This window comes from Vanellus vanellus (genome assembly GCF_965231255.1).
Source record: "Vanellus vanellus genome assembly, chromosome: 5".
NCBI lineage: Eukaryota > Metazoa > Chordata > Aves > Charadriiformes > Charadriidae > Vanellus > Vanellus vanellus.
Window position 1 is genome coordinate 51,962,065 of NC_138910.1, and position 13,134 is coordinate 51,975,198.

General features: G+C 56.0%; 1 protein-coding gene across 1 annotated transcript in view; it reads left to right on the forward strand.

Moving 5' to 3' along the window:
- CACNA1E (calcium voltage-gated channel subunit alpha1 E) overlaps positions 1-13,134 on the forward strand; it is a 96,191-nt gene that overhangs the window by 24,023 nt on the left and 59,034 nt on the right. The gene's annotated exons all lie outside the window — the stretch shown is intronic.

Here is a 13,134-nt window from a genome sequence, read left to right on the forward strand (position 1 = left end):
TCTGAATGCTCTTCCCAGCACCGGTCGCAATGCCGGGCAGACGCGCGCTGTCACGGTGTCCCTGATGGCCAGGACCGTAAGGTGCCTCCCTTTCCTGCTCTTCTGCAAAGAACCAGCTATTACTTACCTATAATGGAAAGGATTAAGGACCTTCCTTGGCTTTTAATTGAATGAGAATTGAGGCCTTGATATAGCAAAATGCTGCTGATTCACTTTGGGAGGCGGCGAGGGACAGACACTGTCGGGCTGCACCTCCTGGCCTTCCCAGGGACACGGGCTGTCTCACAGGGTGCCTCTAGGTTTGAAAGGCTATAGCTGCTCGGTCCTTTTGCTGCCTGGAGGCAGCAAAAATGGCTTCTGCCTTTTTTTTTTTTTTAATAGAAAAATGAGGCATACATATGGGGCATGTGGTCCCCAGGGGATGCTGGAGGAGGGCTGGGCAGGGGTGGAAAGCCACGGGGATGCTCTGCCATTACCTTCATCATTCGGAGCAGCAAACCAAAGCAGGCTCCCACTACTGACCAGCATGGACCTTGCCCAGCACATGCCTCAGGTTTGGGTAGATCGGTGGGGGACTTGTCTGCTTTCCCACCGCAATAAAGCGATGGGAGGCTGCGTCCTTGCAGGTTAACGCTGCAGCCTTGCAGAGGAGATGGAGATGTCAAGAAAACCACTTGAGCCATCTCTCAAGAAAATTGCTTACTGTAGAATTCCCCTGTGTAACTGTATCGTGATTTTAAGATCCATTTTTCCACAATTTTACCGGGTCTAGAAGCGCGGCTCCTGGAAATTTGTAGATAGCTTCACGAAAAGCTAATTGGCCCTGTGGTACTTTTCACGTGTGTCATTTCATGGGTGTGCTTGCCTTTTGCCTTGTTTTTATCATCCTTGCCTGCGTGTAATGCTGTCTTGCTAGGTAGAAATCACAGTATAGGGTAAAAAAAAAAAAAAAAAAGCCTTAAACTGTGGGGTGTTACAGGTTTTCAAGCTCCTGTCCCTGGAAGCCTAATTTCTTTTAGAGGGGGCGTTTGGCTTTGTGGTTCCTCAGGCCACTCCGCCGTCCAAAACAGGGGCAGAGGAATATTTTGCTTTTCTTTTTATACTGGAGCAGATGCCCCTTCCCTGGGCTGGCTCGAGACCAAACCCGGTTTCTGTAGGGACCAGAGGGAAAAACAATGCTGGCAAAGAGGCTCGCTGTCCTACATCTCCGCCTCTGCTGGTGGGCCGGCACAGGTCAGGGGCCGGGTTGCGGTTTTGTCATTAAACAGCGATCGCTGGGGCCTGGGTGGGGGGGACATCAGGGCCATGCCACAAGGGTGCTGAGCACCAGGGCTGCCTGGGCACAGCACAGGTGCTGCGTGGTGCTGGTGGCTTCGGTTAGAGTTGTTTAGGTCGGAAAAAACCTTTTAAGATCATCAAGTCCACCCGGATGCTCAGCCTGGGTCCCCCGGTCCCAGAGAGCAAACAGGGAGAGGAGTTTGAAATTGTGATTTCCTCTGAAACACCGACTCGAGAGGCGGGATTTATTCACTGAGATTGTTTATTTGCTTTCCCGTTTGGAAGCGCTCGGCCGCTGTGCTTGCAGGTAGCGAGGAGGAGCCTGGCTTGCCGGCAGCTGCCACTCTCCTCTTCCCCCCACGCTGCCGGGAGCTGAGATGGGAAGAAAAACACCCGTGGCAAGCACGTGCTGGGGCCGTGGGCTGGGCTGGTGGGCTCTGTGGGGAGAAGAGGGGTCAGCCCTGCCTGTCCCGGCTGCATCCCTTGCCCGGAGCACTGCTCTGCGCTCTTCCGAGCTGTCGGAACCAGTAACACCGGCCATGCGGCACGGGAACCGCAGCCCCCAGTCGGGAATTGGTTAGTCCAGGACAAACCAAAAACACAAGTGCGTGGAGAAAGCTGCTGTTTGTAGCTGCGGGAGCGATGCGGCCGTGGATGGATGGATGCAGGCGGGGTTGCTCGTGGGGACTGAGGCTGCCGCGAGGTGCCGGTGGTTGCAGCTGGAAGCGGTTGCTGAGGTTGCGTGTGGGTCGCAGGGGGACCACAGGTACAAGCGTGGGCACGTGTCCAGCCGTGGCCCCGGGAACCAGCTGCTTCCCAGAGAGGTTCCAAGCGCTTCGCAAATGCGGCACGGCCGGTGCCGCCAACCAGATCCTGCTGTGCAGGGGAAAGCCTGTTTCGCCACACGGGTCTGGCCATCAGGTTGAACTCCTGATCCTAATGTCGTGGCCCCGGCAAAGCCCCGAGAGTCGGAGCAACCTTGCAGAGACAGGTAGGAGTACCTGCACGGCAGTGATAACCGAGCTGCGGCTGGGTCATGCAGAGAGCCACCTTGGCTTTACACGGGGCCACGGCTATTAGCAACCACGGGTGAAAACATCTGCCTCCGAAGCACATGCATTAAAGCAGTGCTGGAAGAGCATCCATGCTGCTAATTAAAAATGCACGGCAAGGCCTAATGGGAGCTAGCGGGCCACAGTTGCCTGCTGTAAACCCAAAAGGCCTCTTGTGGCACGAGGGACTAGGACTGCGGGGAAGTAGGAGGGCGAAAAGATATAAGGAGCCTTAGGAGATGCCAGGGCTGGGTGCTGGGAGCCTTCTGGGTGCTTTTGCAGCAGGAGGAGAGCATTTGTTTGAGGGAAAGAGAATCAAGTCCCCTGGCAGCTTCCAAAATACCTCCAGAAAGGCAGTGCTTGTGGGCAGATGTGTGTGCCGTAGCCTCGGGGGAGATGGGGTGTTCAGGTCTTGCAGCCCCGTGCAAAGCGGAACAGCCGCCTGCAAACCGCCCGGCGGCTGCGAAGGCGCTCGCTTAGGTGCGAAGCGGGAGCCGTGCGTGAGTGCAGAGCCTCCCCGAGAGCGGCTGTGAAACGGCGAGATGCCTCCAAGGAAAAGGGGTTTGCAGCAAGAGTGACTCAACCGCCACGTGCTTCCAGCACCCCCGAGGCGCTGCGGCCGGGAGGCTGCAAGGGGAGGACAACCTGCGGGAGCGCTGGTGCCCGGCGCCACCCCGGTGTTCGGGGTGTCCCCTAAACGTGGGGTGCAAAAGGGATGAGGTGAACCTCGTCACGTGTGAGAGGAATCTCACCGTGTGCATGGATCGGGGTTTCGTGCTGCTGAGCGCAGGACTGGGTTTTCAAAAGCTGGCTTGAGCTGGTTTTGACCGTGAAGCACCAAACCTGAGATCTTCTGCTGGAGCCCGGTTTTCAAATGTGGTGAAACATCCATCCATCCTTTTTTTTTTTTTTTTTTTTTTTTCTGAAATGCAGCCCTGATTTGGGGCTCCCTGGGAAAAGGAGGTTTGTTAAATCAGTGGCTGTGCTGGAGCACGTGGATTGGAGATGGGTGCAAGGCTCTGTGATCCTGCTCCTTGCCAGGTCCCCAGCTGCACTATTCAAGTGGCCTTGGAGGGGCTCAAAGGAGGAATGTACTGCAAAGCAGTTATTTTTCCGTGTGTGTGTGTGTAGAAAATTCCCGGGGAGTCATGGTCACCCCTTGGGATGCTCAACACTCAGCTGCTCTCCCCAAAGCACTCATGTGTAAACAGTGTGAGTGGGACCTGAGCATCATGCAGGTCTGGGTGGGTTTCTCTTCTTGCCTTTTGGAGAGCGAGGGCAGTGCCTGGCTTTATGTGAAGCAGCCAGGGGCCAGTGAAATTAATGACTTGACCAGAGAGGAGTTGGGGTTTGCTTGGACCTGGAGCTGAGCTGGGAAACCTCCTTGAGCCCTGGTGCTTCCAGGAGCTGCTTCAGCTTCTTTGGACATCGGTGCCTGTCCCCTGCAGTCCCTGCTCCCAAGGTGAGAGCTGCAGTGGTGCCGGCCACATGCTGAGGGTCGTAGGGACTCTACAGTGAGGGCCAGTGGTGCAAAGACCCCCCCCAAAACAGCACCTGCCCTGACATCACGGTGATGGGCAGAGCACTGGAGGAGCTCAGTACAGCAGTGGTCCCACAGCCGGAGGCTGAGCCTGCCCTGCTGCTTTTTCGGGCACTGTGGAGGATGAAGTTGGGAGTGCGATGGGTAACGGTGGTTCCCGGCAAGGAGCGGTGCTGGCTAGAACTGGTGTCTGGGGAGAGGAGGAGGAGGGAGAGAGGCTGCAGACCAGACGAGATGGGAGGGGTGGCGAAAGGGGGAAACCACTTGGCTTTTTAGCCCTCTGTGTCCTGGGATGATGCCAGGCTCTTGAGCTGAAACGCTTGCAAAGGGAAAAGGAGTCCCTTCTTGTGTGTTTTAAATTAAAATGCAACACAAAAAATATCCTGTCGGGGAGGTATGAAAATTTAATCAACACCCAGTGCTCTTAGCAGCTCGGTAGCAAGCACAGATCTTAATGTCTCTGCAGCTATTCCTGGCGGCTCCCGGCCATGCGGGCAAAGCGAGGTGTGCTGTGTGCTGGGGGGGACATGGGGGCTACCAAAAAGTCCCCGGCACTCGTGGCACCACAAGGACAGAGCCCTTTCCTGCTTCTTCCTCTGAAACGTTAAATGCTGAGTGTTTTAAGTCCGATTAAGTTAGCGAGGACTTCAGAGAGGAGACTTCAAGTTCCACCCTGAAGGCTTAAAACCTTCCTAAACTTTTCACGAAACAATCTGTTTTTTCCCCAAATGGCTCCTGTTGGAGCTCGCGTGCTGCCAGCCGTGGGTGCTGGAGCCCGACCCCGACGGGCACGTGTGCGGCAGCCAACCTGCTTTACCCTCTTTTCCCTTTGGAAAAAACAGCTCTTTCTCCACACTCAGCAAAGCCAGACCCTCGCCAGCTTGCCAAATGTTCCTGCCTTTTTTTTTTTTTTTTTTTCCCTTTTTCTTTTTTTTTTTCCTTCCCCCATCCCTTTTCCCTCTGTGTGTGTGTGTGCGCCCGTGCTGAAATGACACAGCAAGAAACAAACTGTGTCTGCTGGTTCCCCAGCTTTGCAGGCATGTTCTATCAAAAGCTCCCTGCCCACACCCTCCTCCCTGCCCGCGCGGGAAAGTCTTGTTCCTAGACCGTCTGCCGGCAGGAGTGGAGGAGCCGAGGGGCTGGCGGAGGCACTGATGCTCCGGCACCGATGCTCTGCGCTGCCGCACAGCTCCAGGCTCAAGGAGAGGAGGTGGCAGGGGGGTCTCAGTGCTGCCTTCCTCCCCCCCTCCCACCCCCCCCCGGCCTTTGCTCATCTTTGTTAAGCCCGGGACCTCTAATTTCCTTAGCGGGTTTGGTGCTGGAAATTGTGCCGGCGAGGCTTTGCAAAGCTCTTTCCACGCCTCGGCGGTGCAGCACGTGCTGCTGTGCATCCGGGGGGGGGGGGGATTGTGGGGGTATTGGGGTGAGTTGGGGTCCTCGAATGAGGTTGCACGTGGGTCTGCTGCCCCAGAGCATCGTAGCCAGAGCTGGGAATGTTCCTGCATCTAGGAAACATATCGTGGGACCCAAGCTGCCTCTCCGGGCTTGCAGCGTGCTCGAAACAAAGCAGGGATCCAGCCTGGCAATCACCAAGCCCCACTGAAAAAACCACCCCAAAACCTGATCCCATGAAAACCATGTCCCGCTGCAGCACGCAGGTCCAGCTGGAGAGGCAGCGGCGCTGGCACGTGTCCGAGCCCGATGCTGAGGATCTGCACTGGGAACACTGGCACTGCCTTAGCCGAGCGCTGGGTGTAGGGAAGGCTGCGGAGCTTTGCAAACACTCCATCAGAAGTTCACCGTGCCTGTGGGGCAGTTAGGGGGGGTGCCCTCATCTGGGGCTGGGGACGGCGCAGGAGGGGTCCAGGCAGGGGGAAGGTGGGGGTTCGGGAGCAGAGGTGGGGGCAACCGAGAGTTTGCAGCGGGGGACGGCTGGGGGGAGAGGAGGAGGAGGCATGCATGGGGGGAGAGGAGGAGGAGGAGGCATGCATGGGGACAGGGTCTGCGGATTGATGCTGGGGCATCTGGGTGCAATTTCTCGGTGGATCAGAGGAGAACAGAACAAAAACTGGTCTCCACACCTATTTCAAATGTTTTGAGAACACGTGATTTTTAGCAATGCTTCTAGCAACGCATGCTCTGCATTCATTTTAGAAAACAGAAAACTGAAATAACATTGGGTTTTTTCCTGTCTCCCCACTCCTTCCCTTTCCCTGCATGCACGCACGGACACGAGCGTGCCCACGCGCTGCCGGGCTTTGAGCTTCGTGCACCCCTCTGCAGGGATTCCTGCCTGCTGCCTGCCCCCGGCACCCCGCAGCACCCCGGGGCCAGGGAGAGGCAGGGCTGCAGGCAGGGCATCGGGCAGCAGGAGGTGCCCACCCCGCCTGGAGACTCCACCAGGCGGCCATGGCAGGATGCGTCCCGCCGCGGGCCAGCCCCGGCCCTGCAAAGGAAATGTACCAATTTCCTCATTAACCTGATTTGGAAAAGCAAAGCATTTTCATTCAGATCTTGTCCAGCGCCGGGGTCGCTGATGGATACCAGGCAGGGCTGGCGGGGAGTGAAGCATGGCCCTGCATGTGGGAGATCAAATTATCGCTATTAAAGGGAAGAAAGAGATCTGTTACTGCGCTGGGGAGAGCGGGTGTCAAGGTCTTGAGGGAACGGGTTAGGCCAGGGAATCTGCTAGGAGGGTTTTGTTTTTTTTTTTTTTAATTTTTTCCCCCCCCTTTTTGCTGGAGTACGGAGATTTTGAGGCTGTTCCTGCTGCTCTGCGTGTGTTTCTCAGCTGGATGCAGCCGTGGTTTGCAGGGAGGATCGGGTTCGAGGCCACAGAGGTGATGCTGGGGGGATGGCGTCAGCTGTGGTGGGGGCATGGTGCGTGTCACCACCAGGCAAAGCCCATCAGGAGTTGTCAAGCTGAGGATTTGGCATACAGATCGTGATAGCTGTGGTGTTTTCACACCCGCTGTCACAGAGGGACTGCTCCGTACCTGCACCGGGCAGCAAGCCCTTGGGAAGGGCTGGGGAAGGCAGGCACGGCACCCAGGGCAAAGCCTCCTGAAATCCTGACTTTCTCCATCATCCCCAAACCTCCTTCAGCTGGGATTGCAGCTGGGGGGACAGGCAGACCTCTCCTGCCCAGCTGTGGCAGTTGGGACAGTTTGGTCACCCTGTCCCTGCCCATTAAAGCTTGCCTGCAATGCAGGGAGAGCCACGGGTCCCTGCAGGAGCTCTCCATGGGATGGGACATCCTTGGCAGAGGACCACAGTGGGAGCAGGGTGGGGCCACCCGTGCTGCTGGAGGTCCTGTGGATTTTTCTCCCCCCCGCCCCCGTAGCACGGTGCTGCTATATTCCCCCCACACATCATGGCCAATCGGTTACGGTAACAAATGTATTACCCTGATCTAATTATGTGCCATTTTGGTCCGGATTCAAACAGAAACCACAGCGACTCTCTCCTAATGCAGATGGATTGTGACAGGGCGCTTGACTGCCTGTGGGGACATCAGCATGGGCCAAGTTGGTCGTGGAGGTCTCCAGGACACGTCCTGCTGGGCAAGGGGCAGAAAGCTCCCCTCCTCTCCAAGGAAAGCCTGAAGTGGGAGCCCAGCCCTATTACTAGACACTGGAGAGTCAATGAAGCCAGAATGCTGTGTGAACGAAGTCCAGTGGTTCCCCACGTCCTGACGCTCCCCAAATGAGTTGGGTGCCCACAGCCTTAGTCCCCAGTCCCCCACCCCGAGCTGGTGGGAAATATATTGCTATTAAAGGAGCCCTGCACAGGCAGAACGCGCTTTCTGTTTATTTTTAAGTAGGAGAGACTGAATTTGTGGTTTGTTTTTTTTTTTGTCGTCCCCCCCCCCCCCCCGCCCCTTCCCCTATAGCGAAGAATTCCTAAAGTTTCCCATGTGAGCGCAGCCTGAGGGAGGGTACGTGTGGGCTGCGAGCTTGTGCTTTGCATTCGACTCGGGTATATATTTAGATTTCTTTAGATTTCTGGCCCCCCGAGTGAGACCTGCTTTTGCAGCTCCCTGCGCCTTTTCCCGCCCTTTGAAAAAAAAAAAAAACAAAACAAAACAAAAAAAAACCAAAAACCACAAACCAGCACAAGAGCTGCCGAAAGAATAACCCCGTGCTGGGGGTTGAGAAACAGGAGCTGACGGGAGCTTCTTTGCCAGATGGAGACCTGCCATGCCGGCTGTGTTTCCCCATGAGGGTCATGCTCCCACTCCTTGGTGGTGTCATTTATAGGCTCAGAGGCTTTGCTGGCAGTGGGATGGGTCATGTCCCATATTGGTTCAGCTCTGGCTGGGCCTCTCCACTGATACGTTGGCATGAGAAACACCTTTGGGTGCGTAGTCCCTTGGAGAACCTGTGGCTCCCTAGTCGTCACCAACAAGCTCTCGTTGGTTGTTGGGTATGCCTGGAGACAGCAACAAACACGTTTCTCAATCTGGTGGCCATGGGAGAGCTTGGGTAGTTTAGGCTGGTGTGCGGGACATATCGAAAAGGTGGTTATCTTAAAGGGAAGGGAAGAAGCAGCAAAGATCAGCTATCAGGCAGCTCCTCCATTTCCCAGAGGGCTTGGGTGAGCGATGTGACCTGGTTTCCAGCACAGGGAGCCAGGGACAGGAGACAAGGAATTTCTTCAATAAAGGAGTTACGACATTCATGTAATTTGTGGCTTGAACAACCCGTGTCTACCCTGACGTCTCCATGTGAGGTCTGCCTCCTGGTACCTTCAGCAAAGGGAAAAAAAACAGTGGGAAGGGGCAGCAGACCAAGGGAATGAACCACTACCTATGGAGGGATATTAAGAACAAACGAGGCCTCAAACGGATGGGAAAAGGGGCTGTTCAGTCAAGACAACTACATCTTGGTGCCGAAGACGTTGGGAAGTGCTACGGGAGCTGCCAGAAGTCACGCTGACGTGGACCTCGTGAAGGATGCTCAAAAGGGCAGCAAGCGGTTCCTCACCTCTGCAGATGGAAGCAAAGCACGGTGAAGTGACGGCTGGGGAGACTTGGGCATGGATGGATATTTCACCCCGGCTTTTGGTCAACACCAAGACAGAGGCAACAAAAAGGGCTGGACAGTGGGAATGAGGACATAGGCACAAGTGCAGCCATTGTGGAAGCCAAGAGCCGAGACCATTGCGCTCATCAGCCCAGTGCTTCAGGATGGTTTCCCCCCCCTCCCCGTACTTGGAGGGAGCTGGCACATGAAATGGCAGGTCTGGTAACAAGTATTTTTAACAACTCCATCAAGTTGGGGGAGGCACCATCTGACTGGAGAATAGCGAATACGATGCCTATATTTAAAAGCGGGGGGAGGAGGGGAAAAAAAGGCAGGCAGGAATAGGACTGAAAGCCTGACCTCGATCGCATGCCATTTCGGAGCAGGCTTGGAAGGCAAAAGAGGAAAATGAATCATGGGTTTGCCAAAGGTAGGTCACTCCAGGCTAACCTGGCATCAGAGACCTGGAAACGCGTAGAGCTGCTCTTTGTAGTAAAGCTTTTGCTGTGGGAAAGTGTTGATGAAGCGGAAAAGAGGGGAACGACAAGAGGAGCTCTGCAAGGCTGGCAGGGAAGCGAGCAGCATTGGGGTAGCGCTGGGTGATGTTAAGGGGACATAGTGGCTGGCGACGACCGGTGGGGCTCCTCAGGGATGAGTCACGGGCTTTCCTGCTTCCAGCTTAAGGCATTGACTGGCTTCCCAGAGCTGGGGGAACGGAGGCTGCCATCCCAGAGTGGAGGAGTTTGTGGGCTGGAGGAAGAGATGTGGGATGCAGTGAGAAATGGAAAGCCATGTGCTTGTTGAGGAACAGCAAAGATATCTCCTAGGAACCCAGGTCTTGCTGATCGGGAAGTAGCAGTGTGGAAGAAGAAGGCATGAGCGAGTGAGCGCAGGGTGACCGCAGGCCAGTGGTGCCCTGGAGGAGCAGGGATGTTTGCAGGGAGGATGGCAAAGCCTTGGTAGCATCATGCAGGGATGGAGTGGGACCCATCAGAATAGCACACTTGGGTCTCCTGTGTCCAGAGACACAGGAGCAGGGAAGGTGCTACTAGATAAAATAGGGAGGGAGAGACAGTCATACAAGAGAGAACTGGAGGAACCTTGCTTTGGCTAGCAAAGCAGAGGCCTGGGGATGGCCATGATAGCTATCTATAAATATATCAGGATGGGAAACAATATTTTGGCCAAAGGCCAATGCTGGTAAAAGAACAGAGGGATATATAAAATGACCACAAGTAAATTTAGGCTGAAAATTAGAGCAGCTATTAGAGAATCCGCTTGAGGAGCCTTCCAGTGGGAACAGTGAGTTTTTAAGGTAGAGTTGAGAAAAGTCTGGGGGAGATTGCATGACGTGAGGGGGTCTGGACTCAGCAACTGTGTGAGACCATGGCAGTCTGCATCCTCTCTCAGGCAAATACCGTTAGGTGTGACGGTTCCTTTGGTTTCCTGGGCAGGTGTGCTTCAGCTTTGGGAGTGGAGAGATGGGAATGCATCCACTCGTGTGTGTACACACACACGCTGTTCTGTGCGCTGATGCCCTGCTGCGCTGGATGCTTTGTGGTCATGCTCTCTGACACGGGCTAGAGGACCAGTGGAAGATGCAGAGCCTTTGAGATGCCAAGCACCTTGTGTTTCTCAAACGAGTCCCCTTGTCCCCCTGGCTGGGCCCTCTGGGCGCTGCAAAGGTACTGGAGCAACTCCTCTAGCCTCTTGGGGAAGAAAAGGGCAAATTTTGGCAGTCGAAGCGGCCAAGCAGGCACCAGATGATGGGCTGGAGCCACTGCAGACGACTGGGCACAACCAGCTCCTGGTTTTGTAGGAGCCATTGGGACATGCCCTGGGAAATTTTATCTTGGGGCTGGAGGGTCCTGGCAAAGCTGGTACCAGCCAGGCAAGACCCATGTGGCTGCTCAGCATGGGACTGTTTCTGGGACTGCTGGCATCGTCCTGGGTGGCTGGGTCCATTCCTGACCTTTCTCTGGTCAGTAGTGTGTCCTTTGGGACGTGAGGTCCATGGCTGCAGCTCCTCATCCCTTCCCCTGCCCTAGCAGTGCTCCTCCTGGAGCCACTGGCTGCTAGCAGTGCCAGACATGTAACGCCCCAAAACCCCTAAAATTTTTCTAATCCCTTTTACCTCCACCCCGGTGGGAGCTGGGTACACAGATGCAGAGAGGTGGAAATCGCAGAGAGGTGGAGATCGCAGATGGCCTGTCCTGGCAGGGCCCTGCTGAGCCCCTGCCTCAGCTTTTCCAGCTGTGGGTCCCTGGTGCCACCAGATTTGGCCATGTCCACAAACTGCAACAGGAAGAGGTGGTCTGGGTGCTGCTGCTGGTATTTCTGGCTGATAACCCTGGGGAAATTGCCCTCTGCTCCATCATCTCATCCCTGTCTCCCTCTCCATCTCCTGCTGCGCATCACTGGAGGGGTGTCTATGGCCCAGCCTGGGGGAAGATGTCTCCTTCACCTGTAGGAAAGGAGCTCATCTGTTTTGCATCCCTTGTGCCAAGGACCTTGGGGAAATCCAGTGATTTTTGGGCAGGAGCCAGTTTCAAAGGCAAGCGATCCTGGCACAGGTGGCAGGTACCCAATGGCATCTTGGCGGAGAGCTGAAGCCCAGCCAGGCTCGAGCCAAGGAGTTGCACGATGCCTTGTAAACTGATGCTATGGCAAATGGTGCTCTTAGAGCAGAGCATGGTGGCCTGGGTGTCTCTGGAGGGTGGGGATGAGCGTTGGCTATACAGGATTCCCATGCATTGTTCCCACCTCCCTTCATGGCCTGGGTGTTTCGGGAGGGTGGTGATGAGTGTTGGCTATACTGGATTCCCATGCATCATTCCCACCTCCCTGCTCTTGCTTCTCCCATAGCCCTGAGGAAGGGGGCTGGTGGTGGACTGGGGGTCTTGAAAGGTGCAGGACCTTGAGAAGACACGTGTGGTTTCCCCGGTGCCGAAGGGTGAGGGTGTTGAGTCTTTCCAGATGCTTTCCCCAGCCTCAAAGTCCTTACTGCTGCTGGGTGCCAGGTGCTCCTCGCACTGGAGTCTCTGCCCACCGCATCCCCCTCCCTGGTGCTGTGGTCGATGCCTGCAGAGGGATGTGCTGGCGTCGCCCTTCCTGCCTTGGCCTCAGTGTCAGGGTGGTGGGGACGCCCGGCTGAGGTTCCTGCTGACGCCTCAGTCACCAAAGGAAGACTCCAGCGCGGTGGCTTTCTCTCCCTCGTTGGAGATGAGCTTCTCCCCTTGCAGAGCCTCATCTCGGCTCCTGCACTGGCTGACCGGGAGACGTGGTGCCAATGACTCAGACGAAGATGAGGGCTTAATTAGCACGGGGAGAAGGGGGAAGAGAGAGAAAAGAGAAAGAGCCTTTCATTGCAACAAGATTGATACCACCTCCCCCAGACAGTCACGTTCTGCCGCATCACCCTCCAGCCCGGCGTCATGTGCGCCGTGCCTGACACCGGAGGACAAATGGGACCTGGGAAGCGGCTGCGAGGTACAGAAGGGCACTGCTTTATTAAAAGCCTCAGTGAATACATGTCTGGAGGTATAGAGCAGGGCTTGCCAGCAGGCTTTTTAGCCGTTGGGCTTTACCCTGTGGTTAGACTTCCCCTCTGCTCTCAGCTCCTTGGGATTGGGGTAACTCACCCAGGACACGAGGGTGCCCGTGATTTGTTACCAATGGTGCCATCAACAAAACGTTCATGCAGAGGTGTGGGGCTTGTCCACACCAGCCCCTTTCCCCCTACGCATGGAAGGCCAAGCATTGGCTGCCTTTTCTTTAGCCACCAGCTTCCCTGGCCCTAAGGGACCTTATAAGCCTTGTGCTTGGCCAGCGCTGTTGCTGCGGGGCTGCTTTGCCCTGTCTCGGTGGGATGTGCAGGGGAGCACCGAATCAGAGCTGCTGGGGAAGGCATGCTCAGGGTGGCCCCTGCACCCTCAGCACCGCGATTTTGGGCTGCGCAACCCTGGACCTCTGCTTGCCCCTTCAGGGATGGTAGGAGGAGGCAGAGGAGAGTGGTCCTGCCTGATGAGGGCTGGAGACCATGGAGGAGAGTGTGGCTGGGGCAGGATGCCGCGGGGCATCAGGGCACTGCCGGTCGGGAGCTCCTCTGCAGGCATGCCTGCACAGGCCGCACCTGCTGCCCATCAAGGCTTGGCAGGCATGGCCACCTCACCCTGAAGGAGCCTGGTGTGGCCAGCCTGGAGGGAGAATCGCCACCACACTGAAGCTAATGCACCCTCCC